This window comes from Amblyomma americanum, chromosome 10, assembly GCF_052857255.1.
Source record: "Amblyomma americanum isolate KBUSLIRL-KWMA chromosome 10, ASM5285725v1, whole genome shotgun sequence".
Lineage (NCBI taxonomy): Eukaryota > Metazoa > Arthropoda > Arachnida > Ixodida > Ixodidae > Amblyomma > Amblyomma americanum.
In genome coordinates, this window is record NC_135506.1 from 110,457,014 (window position 1) to 110,473,290 (window position 16,277).

Genomic DNA, 16,277 nt, shown 5'->3' on the forward strand with positions numbered 1-16,277 from the left:
TCACCCAACCAAAATGCCAGGCTGGCTTTCCGAAATGCACACGACAGTAGGTCATGTTCGCACTATAAATCGGGCAATAGAGGAATGCGGACAACATAATCGACTGCTATATATAGCGTCCATTTATTACGAGAACACATATGACTCAGTCGACACGTCAGCTGTCATTTGGGAAAAGTTGAGGATAAAATTAACGGGGAACGCCTTAGTAATCTATGATTTGCTCATGCCATCGACTTGCTAAATACCTCTGCGTACGAATTGCCAAGCATGCTCAATGACCTAAAAAGGCTAAGAAGAGCAGTGGGCCTAAAAATTAATGTGCAGGGAACTAAAGTAATGCTGCACAGTCTAGGACGGGAACCGCTGTTTACCATTGGCAGCGAAGCGTCGAAAGTGTTAAGGGAATAAATACATCTACTTAAGGTGGGTAGCGATGCAGATCCGGACTGCGAGAGTGGAATAGCTTAAAGAATCAGAGCGGGATGGGATACATTTTGCAGGCACTCTCAGATAATGAATGCCAGTTTACTAGCATTCCCCAAGAAAAAAGTATATGACAGCTCTATCGTACCAGTCCTTAAATATTCAACAAAGACGTGGGGGCTAACGAAAAGGGTTCCACTAAAATTGAGGACAGCAGCGAGGCATGCAAAAAAAATATTACAGGGAACAGAGCAAAGTAGGCCAAGGGACGAACACTGGTGCATAACATCCTAGTCGAAATCAAGAAGAAATATGGACATACAGGGCATGCAATCCGAAGGCAAGATAACCGATGGCCGTTAAGGGTAACGAACTGGATTCCAAGTAAGGCAAACGTAACAGAGGACACCAGAAAGCTAAGTGGGTGGATGAGATTAGGATGTTTGCTGGGATAAGGTGGCCGCAGCTGGCACAGGACTGTGTTAATGAGAAAGAGATTATTTCGCACTGGTGCAGTCACGCTAATGATGATTATAGGTTTCGAGGCTTCCATGCTTTGGCGTTTCTTAACAATGTCTACCTAATCAGAATGAACTACTTCATGTGACAGTTATTTCCTTTCTGACGTGTAAATTGGACATCACCACGCAACTTGGAGCGAAAAGGCTTGGAAAAAGAGAGAGAGTTGGAACTGTAAGATGATTACCAGGCCTGTTGTTCTGCACCTAGCAAGGTGAGCGCGATTAGAAACAGGGTTGTGGTGGATTTTGATGTAAATTAAAGAGCAGAAATATTGTTGCGGGGAAATACTATTTACATTTATTTACAAGTTTTGGGGGTTAGGATAAATAGTTACTAGCAGGGAGAACCAACACGAACAGGGAACTGCGTTAACTTCTTCGTTCGTCCTTTCACGCGGGAGGCCACTTCGTCTTCCACTGCCATTCGTCGTATCATGACTCCCGGCGGCAGGAGCGCCGTCTCGTCGCTAAGCCGGTGGTCGAGAAGCGACGTGGTAGGGCTTGAGGCGCAAGACGTGAACAATGTCGGTGGGTGGTCTACAAGATGAGGATACAGGCATATGAGGAGCAACTTCATAAATGACGTCGGTGACCTGGCGCACCACACGATAAGGGCCATAGTAGGGGACAAAAGTTTCTCAGAGACCGACGCGGTGGGAAGGAGACCACAGAAGAACGAGCGACCCCGGTTCGTAGGTGACGTGGCGATGGCGATTGTCGTACAGAGACTTATGTTCTTGCTGGGACGCTTGGAGCTCACTACAGGCGATTTGGCGAGCGTCTGCAGCTTGAACAATGGCGTCAAGGGCGTAGGCGGTGACGAGACGGTCAGTGGATGGGACAAGTGTGTACAAAGGCAGGACGGCGTGTCTCCCATAGAAGAGATAGAACGGAGAGTAACCAGTTGTGCCATGCCGGGAGGTATTGTAAGCGTACGTCACATAGGGCAAGGCGAGATCCCAGTCTTTGTAGTCGGGGGAGACGTACATAGACAACATGCCTGTTAATGTCCGGTTCAAACGCTCGGTTAGCCCGTTCGTCTGTGGGTGGTATGTTGTGGCAATCTTGTGCTTGGTTGAACATGAGCGCAGGATGTCGTCAACAACTCGATACATGAAATAGCGTCCGCGGTCCATGATTAATTGACGAGGGGCACCATGTTGCAGTATAAGATTGTGCAAAAGGAAGTCAGCGACATCGGTCGCGCAGCTCGTAAGCAATACACGGGTGATAGCGCACCGAGTGGCATAGTCGGTGGCTACTGCAACCCACCTATTTCCGGATTCCGAGGTCGGGAATGGTCCAAGGAGGTCGAGCCCTACACGGTGGAACGGCTCCACGGGCACGTCTATAGGGTGCCGAACACCAGGAGGTGGTGCCGAAGGCTTCTTCCTGCGTTGACAGAGGTCGCAAGTGGTGACGGAACGCTGGACTGTACGGTATAAGCCAGGCCAAAAGAAGCGGTGCCGTATCCGGTCGTAGGTTCTTGCCACACAAAGGTGTCCAGCTGCAGGCAGGTCATGCAGTTCTGCAATTACAGAAGAGCGCAGCTGCTGGGGATTGACAACGAGGAGGGAGGGCCCGTCAGGACGAAAGTTGCGGCGATAGAGGATGCCATTTTTGGTATCGAAGAGCTACAGGGAGCGCTTCGAGCTTCCAGAGCTGAGGCCCTCGATGATGGTTTGCAAATATGGGTCCTTGCGCTGCTCCTCGGCGATGTTGCGTAGATAAGAAATGCCAAACAGGTAAAGGATATCGTCAGTGTCACTGAGACCAGGTGGCTCGACAGGGTGCCGAGACAGGCAGTCAGCGTTTTGATGAAGACGTCCAGACTTACACACAACAGTGTACGAATACTCCTGAAGGCGTAGCGCCCAGCGGCCAAGACGCCTGGAGGATCTTTGAGCGAGGACAGCCAGCAAAGGGCATGGTGGTTCGTGACAACAGAAAAAGCACGCCCGAACAAGCATGGCCGGAATTTAGCTACAGCCCAAACCAGGGCGAGGCACTCCCGTTCGGTAATCGAGTAATTTCACTCGGCAGGTGAAAGCAGGCGGCTAGCATACGCAACGACGCAGTCTGGACCCCGGGAGCGTTGTGCGAGAACTGCTCTGATCCCGTAGCCGCAGGCGTCTGTGCGGAGTTCAGTAGGGGCCACGGGATCAAAATGTGCCAGAATCGGTGAGGACGCCAGCGGGCGGACAAGAGTGGAAAACCCATTTTGTTGATCAGGGCCCCAGGTAAACTCGGTGTCGCTCTTCAGTAGGTCAGTGAGGGAACGAGCGATAAGGGCAAAATCTTGAATAAAACGGCGAAAGTAGTAACACAGCCTAAGAAAACTGCGCACGTCCTTCTGGGACTGTGGACGAGGAAAGTGCTGTACCGCTTCAATTTTTAGCGGGTTCAGGACGTACGCCAAATACGTCGACGAGATGTCCAAGAATGGTGAATTGCCGGCGGCCGCATCGGCATTTGGAAGAGTTGAGCTGTAGCCCAGCCGTACGAAATACAGTCAGGATACTGCTGAGACGTTCAAGGTGCGAAGCAAAGGTGGGCGAGAAGACAACATCGTCGAGGTAGCACATACACGTAGTCCACTTAAATCCGCGAAGGAGCGCGTTCATCATCCTTTCGAAGGTAGCTGTGCACTACAAAGTCCGAACGGCATGACTTTGAGCTGGTATAAACCGTCAGGTATGACAAAAGCTGTTTTTTCGCCGTCCTGCTCATCAACGGCGATTTGCCAATAACCGGAACGAATATCGATGAAAGAAAAGTATTGCGATCCGTGGAGGCAGTCGAGAGCGCCATCGATCTTTTGGAGTGGGTACACGTCTCTTCTTGTGATGCGGTTCAGGTGGCGGTAATCAATGCAGAAACGCCAACTGCCGTCTTTCTTTTTAGCAAGGACGACGGGAGAGGCCCAAGGACTGGAGGGCGGTTGGATGATGTCCTTAGCGGGCATCTTTTCGACTTCCTTTTCTATCACTTGGCGTTTGGAACTGGACACCTTGTAAGGCCGGCGGTGCAGAGGAGCGGCGTCACCAGTGTTGATACGATGCTGCACAATAGTCGTACGCGCTATAGGGGGGTCATTGAAATCAAATATGTCCTGAAAGGATGCCAGTAAATGGGTAAGCACCTGTGCTTGGTCTGCGGAGAGATCGGAAGCGATCATATTGGCATAATGGCCAGGTCTCGAAAAAGCTGCGAAATCACCGTCCGAAGAGGGTGATACACAGTTTGCAACTGCGGAGATCACGTATTCTTCGGTCGGGGACAGCGTGGTGAAGCTCATGCCTTGAGGAAGCGTCTGGACGTGCGTACTGAAGTTGAGAACAGGTAGACATGCGCTGTTTGCCGAGACTGTGACAACTGTGTGTGCAAGGGCAGCAGTCTTTGTGACGGGTAAATCAAGGTCAGGAATGATGACATGCTGGCCGCTGGGAAGAGGTGGAACAGATTTAAACAATACGTAAGTAGCGGCTGCAGGCGGTAAGCGGGTGAACTCGGCAGTTCAGAGACGGTGCATAACTGGGGCAGGTGGTTCTAAGAGGAACGGTAGGTCCAACTCGACAACACTTGTAGCACACTCAATAAGGGCTGCGTGCTCACTAAGGAAATCAAGGCCGAATATGATTTCATGAGGGCGGTGGTTGAGAACGGTTAAGAGCACGGTGGTTTGGCGATCAGAAATCGTCACATGAGCAGCACACAGGCCGAGGACTGGGGATGTTGTGCCGTCCGCAACTCAAACAACGGCTGTAGGAGCAGGCGTCAGTACTTTGCAGAGGCGGCGACGTAGATCGGAACTCCGAGTGGTTTGCCGAAAAGGTCGATAAGCTTCTGCTTACAGTCAGCCCAACTGGTCAGTGTCTCTTCGTGGGCATCATACCACTTGAACGCCGTGCCTTTAAGATAAAAAACTATGTTCGCAAGCATGAAAGTTTGGTCCCAGCGGTTGTTAGCGCTGCACCGTTCATACCTGCGAAGCCAAGTCTCGACGTCGGCGTCATCGTCAACAGAGAAGGGTCCAGGATCACGAGGGTGAGTGAGGACGACGGAGGACACCGATGCTGCCGAATCTTTGGGGGGATGCGTCCGTCATTGTCGGCTGTGGTAGGTATCGTCCGCTACGTAGTTCCCTCTTGCCGCACCTCCACCAAGGATGTTACGGGGAAATATTATTTACATTTATTTACAATTAAGTGTTGGGGGTTAGAATAAAACGTTCCTAGAAGGAAGCACCAACACAAACAGGGAGCTGCATTAACTTCCTCTTCTTCGTTCGTCCTTTCACGCGAGAGGCCACTTCGTCTTCCACTGCCACTTCGTCGTAACAATATATCACCACATCAGGAGCGCGTCTAATCACAATCCTTCAAAACACTGTAGCGCAACCAGAGATGAGGACAAAAAAAGAACAGAAGGAACACCACGAGCGCTTTGGTTGCGCTAGAGCGTTTTGAGGCTATGTACTACCAACAAGCCCAGGAAGCCACCCTACTAATCACAATCGTCAGTCGAGGCCCGTGTTGCACAAGAAACCAAGGGCCCGCTGCGTTGCCTGGAGCGTCTGTGTACAAGGTCCTACGAGAGCGGTCTCATCTCAAAACGGGCGGGGAAGGGACCGTGCCCAGCCTTTAATTCACACGCATACACAGGGCGTGCCGGAAATTCGCGTTCCATAGCCTGAGTGGCGCCACAAGAAGAGCAGCCTGAAGAGTTCGCGAGCCCAATTAAACTGAAGTGCCTCCGCAATAATACGAAGCTCAATTTCAGGCTACGGAAGAGGCTTGCATGGTTGCGCCGAAAGCCACACGGAATAGAAGCGGTCGTGGTCGGATCCGGTCTTTTAGTCGGGGTTTAATCCAATGTCTCACTGTCGCATAAAACCGTAATAGAGGCAGGCGGCGTAGTGTCTTCAAAATGACACAACTGTTCGAAGACCTTTGTTGATGGAGCTCTTTACTTATGAGTTAACGTTTTTATTTCCGTGCGGCCCTTAGTGTACCGGGATCCACTGGAACGCAAAAGCATGGTGTTTTTCTTGTTGAGATGAATGCAGCTTAGAGATGTGCAGTGCCAAATACTAGTAGGACATTTGCCGAAAAAGGCATTAAAGAATTATCAGTGCACACTTAAGGTCATAAAATATGCACCACACTTAAGGCGGCTCTCAACAGACGCGGCGAGTGGCTATACGCAGTGCCACAAGCTGTGTAGCGGTTTATGTAGGTTTGTGACCTAAAATGTAGCATTGAATCGTCTGCTGGGTGGGTATAACTGCAGCCCCTGTTAGTGCGGTCAGCGTAAGAGGGCCGTAGGTATCAACACGAACAGAGTTCTGTGGCCGCTGAGCGCCAACGCCTGTAGATGAGACGCTTGCGTGACGGCGAAGAAACGCCTTCGGCTGCCTAGTGCTTGCCTTCAGGCGTGGCTACCGCTCTCTCCGGCCGCGCGGTGACGGTTTCGGCAGTGGGCTGCCCAAAAATCCTTGAGCTGCAGCGGCGAAGAGAATGGAATTTTCGAAAATCTTAAAACAGATATTGGCATTACTTACGGTGGGTCACAAACCTGTCATTAAAACAGGAGCCTAATTGTAATTGCAAAAATGTTAACTATTTAATATTTGTTAAAGGGACCCAGAAAGGGGGTCCCAATAAAGGTGCGATATGTCTGGGTTATTAAAAGACGACGGTTCATAATTATCCCTAGCAAGAATTATTTTAATGCGTTTTGTGGAAGCTGAGTTATATGCAGACAAAATTTGAACCTCCGCGTCTTCGCGCCTTTCCCTCTCCTCTCGCACGCCAAAACGGCGGCACTCCTCCGCCGGCCCCACTCACTCGGCCCCTCCCCTACATCCGCCGGCTGCGGAGAGTGCGGAGTGGCCGTAGCCTCGGTAGCGCGTGACGGCTGAAAGGATTTGGCGCTGGGAACCAATGATTACGCCCGGCTGCTGACGTCATTTGCACGACGTGACGTCGTATGCCAGGTTTTCGCGCGAAAGCCCGGCACCACGCGTCGCCGCGAGGTGCGAAAGCGGGAGTTTTTATAAATATATTGTAAATTTCCCGCTCGCTTTTGAGGTCTCGTACGCGGCACGGACGCTCGGTGGCCTGTACTCTACATAGTGCAAGCATTTTAAAGCAAAGCTCGAACACCCCTTTTTGTGACCCTTTAACCAGCCTGCCAGTTAACATGTCCTAACTATAGTCTCATTCACACCACCGCTAGCAGTATTATTCCGCGTAAAAGCCCTCCTTAACTTAAAAAGCGTATTTTTAAAGCTCGCTAACAGTCGTATGTGAAACACCGTTTGCGTGCATATACAAGGTGTTTCACCTAAGGCTGCACAAATTTTAAAAATAGGCATTTTTGGTTCCGTGCATCAGAATACAGCTAAGATGTTAACTAGGACGTTGGTTAGCTAATACTGAATATTTAGGTTTTTAACTATTACGGTTAAGCTTTTTAACTATTGAGAGGCGTGTAGCCTATCGTAAGTAATATCCATTTTGGTTTTTAGAATTTCGAAAACGTAGTTACCCTCGGCACTGTGACCCTGCAAATTTAATATTGCACTGTCGGAAAATACCTCTTCACAGCTGAACTCAATTTCTCGTTACCGAATGCCCTAATCGCCTTGTTAGTTTCTTAAATCTCGCGCACCAAAATGTGGCTCTTTTCACATACGGTGTTTGAGACGGCAGTTGACAGAGTCGTGCTGCGAGATGCCGAAACGTTCCGCTAATCTTCGTTCTGTGCCTCTTCATAGCTGCAATCTTATACACTTTAGCGTGTCACTTCACACGGTAAGTTAACGAGCCATGGATTACAAGAATGGTATCGATAACATGCGCAACATCTTTGGCTTCTAAAACTGCGTTTCTCAATGGGTTGCCTATACTAGATGAAACTGACCAGGAAAATTTTTAATGCAGTGTACAAGAAGGCATGCGCAGACTTTGTCAAAAGTTTAGAGCCCAGAAGTTTTGCTTCTAATCCCTACTGCGGGATTCCTGCAGCCTTCATGTAAGTCCTACTCATTGAAAGGGGCGGGACCCGATATCTTCTTATACCCGTGCCACACGCGCAAAAGAAATGGCAGTAAATGGTGAAGGCTTTAAGTTTGTTAGTGCCATTACTTTGAGTTCGTGCTACACGTCCACATTTAATGTCGTTATACGAAAGTCACGATGATGATAATCCTTGCCAGGCGGTGAAAATTTTTACCTAAATATAAGCAGTGCTAATGAGCACAGTATCTTGGGAATGTTATTCAAATGCAATACAAAAATTATTTCGCCGAAAATAACGATGTTCCTGCTTGACAATCCGAAAAAGTGCCATAATCTCGCATGTCAGCACACCAGTCGAGAGTATCTGTCAGAAGTGCTGGTAAAAATGGCGCTCTTCACATCAGAAATGCATTAGAGATGCCTCAACTGACTGAAAGTTATGAATTAACCATTTGCTACTGGTTAGGAAGTTCTTCCTAACAAAGTTGCACGCTTTTCTGCATGTGCAATGGGGTCTAGAGTACGCATTGTCCGGGCGAACTAGCTGTGGCCAACTCAGTAGGTCGCGAACGGCAGTGAGGCTAAGGTCATTAAATTTACACGTATGGCATCGTTTGAATGTCATTAAAACTTAAGGCAGTAATCACTTATTGGCATTAACTTTACGCGTATGGCACTACTTGAATGCCATTAAAAGTTAAGGCAGTAAGCGCTTATTGGCATTAAATTTGCCCGTGTGGCACAGGTGGAACGCTGAGGATGCATTACGAGCCACACGGTGCGGCTCAGAAGCAGTGCCCCTGGGCTCTAAACCTTTTACAAAGGCTGTACGTTGACGTATATGCGCCTGCACAGAGAGGCAGTGGAAAATACATGCACGTGGCGTTTTTTTTCTTCTGTTTTCTTCATGACGGGGTTTCTGCACAGCTGCCACTGCGCAGCTGCTCGCGTGCATTTGCGACTGCGAACTCCAGTTGGGTGAAGCGGCATGACTGGCTGAAGATTATTGCAAAAAAACGAATATTCTGTTTTATATTCCATAAGTGTCTGCTACAAAAACACCTGAATCATATCAAGATCGTTCGGCCAGAAGGAAAAGCTGTTCAATAACTGGCAGTTTACCGCACAAGGAGAAGGCTGCTTGTCATTTCTGCGTTCAGTTTTTGTCAAATCATTTCGGAAATGGTTCAATTTGTTGAAGTGAGATGTCAAGTCGGATGAAGCGTCTCGTCCTGTGCCAAGCGTAGGCAATTCAAACCGGACATACGTTGTAACTTGGGCCGTGCAAGTGGCCGCGTGATCTTTCGTTTCGACTGTATCGCGCACGCATGCAAGTGGGTGTGGGCGATTTCTAAATCACAGAGCGAGAGGCGTTTAGAAGGCGTAGCAAAAGGCTGCGGCGACGGTCGAGTGGTCTAAGCACCGGCAAACGAAGCCGATCCGTTCGCACCACCAGAAGTTTGAATCCAGCTGACTCCCATAACTGCATTAAATTCTTTTCTGCTCCACGCTCTGTTGGACATACATCGGACGCCGGTTTTTTTTCTTTGTTCGCATAATCGTTTTAATGCTGACGCATTAATAACGCGCACATTGAGTACAGACGCTATACTTGTTTATGTCAACAACATGAATGCCAACCGGCGCGCAAAGCTGGCTTTTTTCTTGGGGAGGTTTCAGTCAAATTCAAGCGTCGTGACGTACATGTGATTACTCTGGAAGTCAACAAATCGGCCCTCGTCGATGCGCAGTTGAACTGTATGCACAGTACACCTCACTGGTCGATGCTATCACAGGCTAGCATGCAAGAATGCGCCTCTACCGTTTCCTCCCTCTCACGGCACGCTCTCACGCAAGCATATTTATACAGGGTGTTCCAGCTAACTTGGACCAAGATTTTGAAAAAACCTAAGCGTTCTTCACAAATTAAATCATGTGGATGTTGTTAAGACTTATCTGAAGTTACAGTACCATTTTTTATCGTCCTGCTTCAATAATTTGTCTAGATAAATTAATTAACTTTTTAAATATAGCTTAAAACGTTCAGGCATCCATAGGAAATTCTTGGAGCTGCACAAGTATTGTCCGACCCAGGCACTTCCAACGAGATATACTTAGTGTGCCCGTTTTAATTAGGGAAAAACGAAAATCCGCGGAGTTTAAAAAATACCACGTGACAGCGCGCTCCGCGCGCCCGAAAGCACCGCGATTACAGCGCTCTCATTCGTGCTTTGTAAAAAACATCGCTCGCTTCGCGCCTTTCGTGCTCCACACGACAGAGCTGTGCGATGTAGTTGGTTCCAAGATAAGCGCCAGTGGGTCCGGGCGGCAGTTGAAACAAAGCCGATTCCCGTTTCTGCGGCGATATCTGCGCTCTCACGCTAGCAGATTGTAGAAGGCGTCGCCAGCCGCCGCCGGTAACGCCACAGCCGAGCAAAGATAGAAGCCCTTTCTCGTAAGCGAAGAGAAGGCGCGGCGCTGGCGATGTTTTCTACAAATCACGGTTGAGCGCTAGCGCTGAAATCGCGCCGCATTCTGACGCACGGAGCGCGCTGTCACGTGGTATTTTTTTTAACTCCGCGGGCTTTCGTTTTTCCCGGATAAAAACGGCTATCTCGCTGGAATGGCCTGGATTGGACATTATTTATGGAGCTCCACAACTTTCCTATTGACGCCTGAAAGTTTCAAGCTATATTTTTAAAAAATTAATTTTTTCTCTAATAATTATTCATGTAAAACGAGCAAAAAAATTGTACTGAAACTTTAGGTAAACCCTAACAGCATCCACGCGATTTCAGTTCCGAAGAACACTTTCTTTTTAAATATCTTGGTCCAAGTTAGCTGGGGCACCCTGTATGTATGTATAAATGTATGTATGTATGTATGTATGTATGTATGTATGTATGTATGTATGTATGTATGTATATATATATATATATATATATATATATATATATATATATAGCAGACAAGGTTTAAAATCTACCTTTCCTTCACTGTCCTTAAACCCCAATGCCTTGGATAAATCAGCCCCGCTGCTTTCCACTGTAAGGTGAAGCCCTTTACAGAAGCCCTTTACAGTGGCGGTAGCTAGGGGACCAGCCACCGCCACGCCCCCGGATTATGTGCAGTGCAGTGACGACGGTGACGGTGTCGACGCGAACAGTGCCTCCACCATACCCCCATTTCCCCCCCATCCCCTTTCCCGTCCCCTGGTCCCCAAGAGTGATGCCACAAATTGGCCAACATACGCCGGGGCCAGTATCTCCCCCCTCCTCTGAATAACCCATATTACCAACCACCACCACCACAGCCAAAGGAATGTTGTCAGTCTGAGCGACCTCAGCCCATAGAGTAGCCGTAAATGTGAAATGGTAAGCAAAAATTTAATAAAAAAATTAAAGAGAAGGGCAAGTGGCCTTCGCAGGACCATAGAATGAGTTCAACGCCAGATGGAAATAACTAGCCGAAACAGACATGCAAAAGGGGCATGAGCTCAGACGACGCAGTCAGTGGTGGTGCTTTCTCAATTAGGATTGGAATAAGTTTCGTTGGTCCCTGCCTTCGAAAGAGATGATAGGGTGTCGTGGTTTTCGTTGATGCCCTTTTGCACTTGAAAATAAAGTATGATTCTCGTTGTTCGCACTCCCGAGTGTTTTCAATAACACTCTGTAGTATTGCTACTTTAAGTTTATCAAACTCATGGCATTTCTCGCGGAGGTGTCTCGAAAGAGGGAGGCTAGGTATAGATGGAGCATGTGAGCGAAGGTTATTAAATCTCACTCGAAAGAAATTGTCTGTTTGGCGTATATATTGCATTTTACATTTGCCACACTCGAGCATGTGAAGAACATTACTGGAATCGCAATTTAAGTCTTCTCGGATAACATGTTTGAAATCTGAATGAAATCTGAATGGGTACTGTTAGACAGTGTGTGGTTTTCATGGGTTTGCAAACTTGGCATAGGTTCCTATCGCACGGTGTGCAACCCACTGGCCTGGGTTTATTGACCGTTGAGTCCACAAGGTGGTTTTGTAAATTTTTTGGCCCTCTGTATGTTACCTGTGAGCCATCGGAAAAATTTTAGACAGCCGCTCACTTTGTTCTATACGTGATATTGAATTGTTTTTAAGCGTTTTTTTCTTCCGATCGTAAGATTTTCAAAAAAATGCTAATTACACACGCGAAGTTCTAAAGAAACAGCGCTACCTGTCCTCTGTCAACAGCTAGGCCATTAAAAGGGCAGAAGTTACTAATAATAATCGCATCCCTGCGGAATCCCTGCCAACACCGCATCGCTCTTATCTAGTACTGACGTTCATAGACAACCTACCGAATATTAACAAGAGAGAGAGAGAATGAAAAGGAAACGCAGGGAGGTTAACCAGATGTGAGTCTCCGGTTTGCTACCCTACACTGGGGATGGGGGATAGGGTTTAGAAAGATGACAGAGAGGAAAACGCAAAAAAAGGAACGTGCACACATGGAGACACACACACACAAGGCGTTCCAGTTAACGTCTTTCACACAGGCCGGTAGATTGTAAGAAGCGCAAAAGCGCTTGCACGGCCTTCTTCTGCGACGGTAGGTCCTTTCGATGTTGTAGAATTCTTTTTTCGGATAGCGGTTGGTCGTCCAGTTGGTCAAGTTCGTGGCTAAGGCATGCCCTCTGTGGACTGTACTGCGGGCAGGAGCACAATATATGGCCAATTGATTCTTCATGGCCGCAGTGGTCACAGGTTGGGGTGTCGGTCATCCCTATGCGGAAGGCATAGGCTTTAGTAAAGGCAACACCCAACCAAAGTCGATATAAAAGCGTGGCGTCTCTACGGCGAAGCTGTGATGGCGCTCGAAGACTTAATGTTGGATCAAGTGAGTACAGTCGCGTATTTCTTAAATGTGGCTCATTCCATTGCGACTCAGTGCACTGCCGAGCAAGTAGGCGGAGCTTCCATGCCGCGTCAGTTCTAGAAAGAGGAATTGGGACGTGGCGCTCCTCAGTATGGGCTGAGCGGGCAACGTGATCCGCCCGTTCATTGCCGATAATCCCACAGTGACTTGGAAGCCACTGGAACGTTATTTCATGGCCGGCATCACTTATATGGTGTAACGTCTCTGTAATATGGAAGATTAGTTGTTCGTGCGGTCCGCGTCGTAGAGGTGACAGTAGAGACTGCAGTGCCGCCTTCGAATCGCAGAATATTGTCCATTTGTGTGGCGGTTCATCACCAATGTGATGAAGGGCTGTTAAGAGCGCTGCGAGCTCTGCTGCCGTCGATGTTGTCGCGTGGGTCGTCTTAAATTTGATTGTTGTAGCTTTCGCTGGAATGATGATTGCCGCCGCGGAGCTGCTTGGAAGGGCAGATCCATCAGTTTAAATATGCGTTGAGTCACGGTAGTTCTCGTACAAATGTAGTAGCGTGAGCTGTCTAAGGGCTGGTGACGACAGATCAGCTTTTTTCGAGATACCAGGTATTGCGAGGTTGATTTTTGGCTGAGCGAGGCACCATGGAGGGATTGAAGGTCTCGCAGCCGGAGTGAAACAAGCTGGCAATGATTCATCATATGCAGTTATCGTTTGGCTGAAAGATGTGTGTGGCCTGTCCGCTGGTAGAGAGGCTAAATGGTGACGAGGATTCCTGGCTAGATGCTTTATATGGGTCCTGAGTACTTCAATTTCAATGTGGGTCTTGACAAGGTGGTCTCTAGCGATTGCTATCGTAGCCACTGTTGAAGCACTCTGAGGCAGGCCTAGACAGATCCGGAGCACTTGACCCTGAAGACTTTGTATTGTGCATAGATTCGTTTTGTTTGTGTTGTTTATTTCTGGCAAGCTGTATCGCAGAAATCCTAGAAAAATCACCCTGTACAGATGTAACATGGCACTAGGCGACATTCCCCAGGTCTTGCCAGCGAAAAACTTGAACAGGTGGCAGATGCCTGTCAACCGTTTTTTTCACGTATGATATGTGTGGGCTCCATGACAAGCCCCTGTCAATATTAACAAAATCCCTCTTATGATGCCATAGGTAGCATAAGAGGGTTCTACCACAGTTTCCGCCCTCGCCGTTAGATGACGTTCCACGTCACATTCGCGGTATTACAGGGCGTGCTACGTCCTCCGCTGTGTACGAGGGTGGCGCTGCTGAACACTCTCAAGGTTCGCTTACACGCAAAGCATAAATACCGACGAAAGCAGCAGACTGGACAGCCGTCGCCGTAGCTCAGTTGGTAGAGCACCGGACGCCATATTCGGACGTCGTGGGTTCGGATCCCACTGGCGGCATGGTTGTTTTTTCTGCTGCTTTTTAAGTAATTTTCTTTAAGCGACAGATTAATCGAAGTATTTTACTCCAATTGATTGGCACTACAAATTCAAAAACATAGAAACATTCCCCTATGCACATTGGTTTCGGTGACTGTTGGCTTCTCTCTCTCTCTCTCACACGCACACACACACACACACACACACACACACACACACACATATATATATATATATATATATATATATATATATATATATATATATATAGAGAGAGAGAGAGAGAGAGAGAGAGAGAGAGAGAGAGAGAGAGAACGGGAGAGAAGCTAATGCGTTCTATGATGGTACCGATAACAGTTAACTTAGGCGATATATTATATAAAAAATTATTTCGCAGAAAATAGAAGACATAAGCCAAACAAGGTCGCAGGAGCCGATCCCGCGATTTCCGCATGTTGCCTGCACTGGCCCAAAAAGTGTTATTTGTAACCCAGCGTTCAGAAGTGTTAGTCTGCTTATATGTATTGCCGCGGAGCTTTGTACTTTTCCTTTGTCTATTTTCAGGGCCGCCGGCAGGCGGATTTTTCCCCTTTGTTTGGGGCTAGAGATATAACAGATTTGCCTTGAATGTTTCTAGCCACGTATAACCGGTTTTACGTTGCTCAAGATTGTCGCAGCCACTCACTGCGTCTTATCTCTAAAGTTCTTAATCAGCTTTGAATTGAGCGCGGCCAACCCTACTTAAACGTTCCATATGAGCCAACTGGAGTCTTGTTTTGGGCTTGTTGGTCAGAATGTATAATAATAAGATCACCGCCAGTTCTGTTGTCTTGTGTTCGTCCTTGTCTACTCTTGCTGCTTTTTATTACTAAACATATGAGCCACTCGTGTGGAATTACTGTAGTATAGAGTCCACATGATGTGGAATAATATATACATAAGATTTTTGTATGGAGCCCCTTAGACTTTCTATATAGTTTCTACCCGATATCCAAATAGTATGCAGTACGTCGTGTGAAGTCCGCAAAATTCCATACGCGCTTTCTATATAGTCTATACAGTCTACATATTCTCCATACTGACTTCGTATAATGCACATGGAAACATGAAATTATGGGACTGGTCATATGGAAACTTACAGAAGGGAAGATCAGCAGTGATCGTTTTCTTCGACGACCGCCAGACACGGGTTTATAGAAGTGAACAACCCAGCGGCGACGACCGCCAGGCACGTTTGTTGCGGTCGCCGCCGCTGGGTTGTTCACTTCTCTGAAGCCGCAGTTAAGCCCAATAAACAGCTGCTATCACAGTTCCCGTATCCGGACGACAAGAAAGCCGTGTGCAGATTTCTGGAACTGTGCGCGTATTACCGACTGTTTGTCGAGAGCTACATGCGCATCACCGAATTCTTGACGCAGCTCACAACGACATGCCATTCAAGTGGAAAAATCTGACACTTGAAGCATTCAAGGAGCTTCACGGTTGGCTACATTCGCCGTCTCTGCTTGGAGACTTCGACGAAAACACCAAACCAATATTCATAAAGGCGCAAGCTGTATGGGCATAGGCGCCGCTCTCGTGCAGAAGGCCGCGAGAGTTAGGCTTATTCCAGCCACTTTTTGATGAAGACAGAGATCAACAATACAACTGCAGAAGAGTGGTTTGCGGTAGTATGGGTCACGTCAGAATTCTGCTCCTGCTTGTACGGCAGACCTTTCAAGATTGTGAGCGGCCATGATGCGTGTGCTCACTGGCAGACCTGATGGAACCGTCCGGCCGCCTCGCTCTATGGAGCTAGCAATCGTCGACAAGAGTTCGACTGCGGTCTACAAGCCTGGACGCAAGCGCTCCGACCCAGACTGCCCATCAAAGCCGCCGTCGACACACCACCGAAAGGCGATGACGACGACGCCTTCCTGGGGTCGTTTTGCTCTAGCAGTTTCGCACTACGCCAAAGAATGGACCCTCAGCTACAACGTCTTGTCGAGCGCCTCCCTCGAAGGCTAGACCATCCCCCCCGAAGTGCTCAAGCGAAAGCT

At 48.2% G+C, this 16,277-nt stretch overlaps 1 protein-coding gene and 1 non-coding gene across 2 annotated transcripts in view; one reads left to right on the top strand and one right to left on the bottom strand.

Moving 5' to 3' along the window:
• Positions 1–16,277, bottom strand: part of LOC144106178 (putative sodium-dependent multivitamin transporter) — a 107,542-nt gene that overhangs the window by 83,082 nt on the left and 8,183 nt on the right. The gene's annotated exons all lie outside the window — the stretch shown is intronic.
• Positions 14,187–14,259, top strand: TRNAW-CCA (transfer RNA tryptophan (anticodon CCA)). Its single transcript has one exon. It is a non-coding gene; the product is annotated as a tRNA-Trp (tRNA).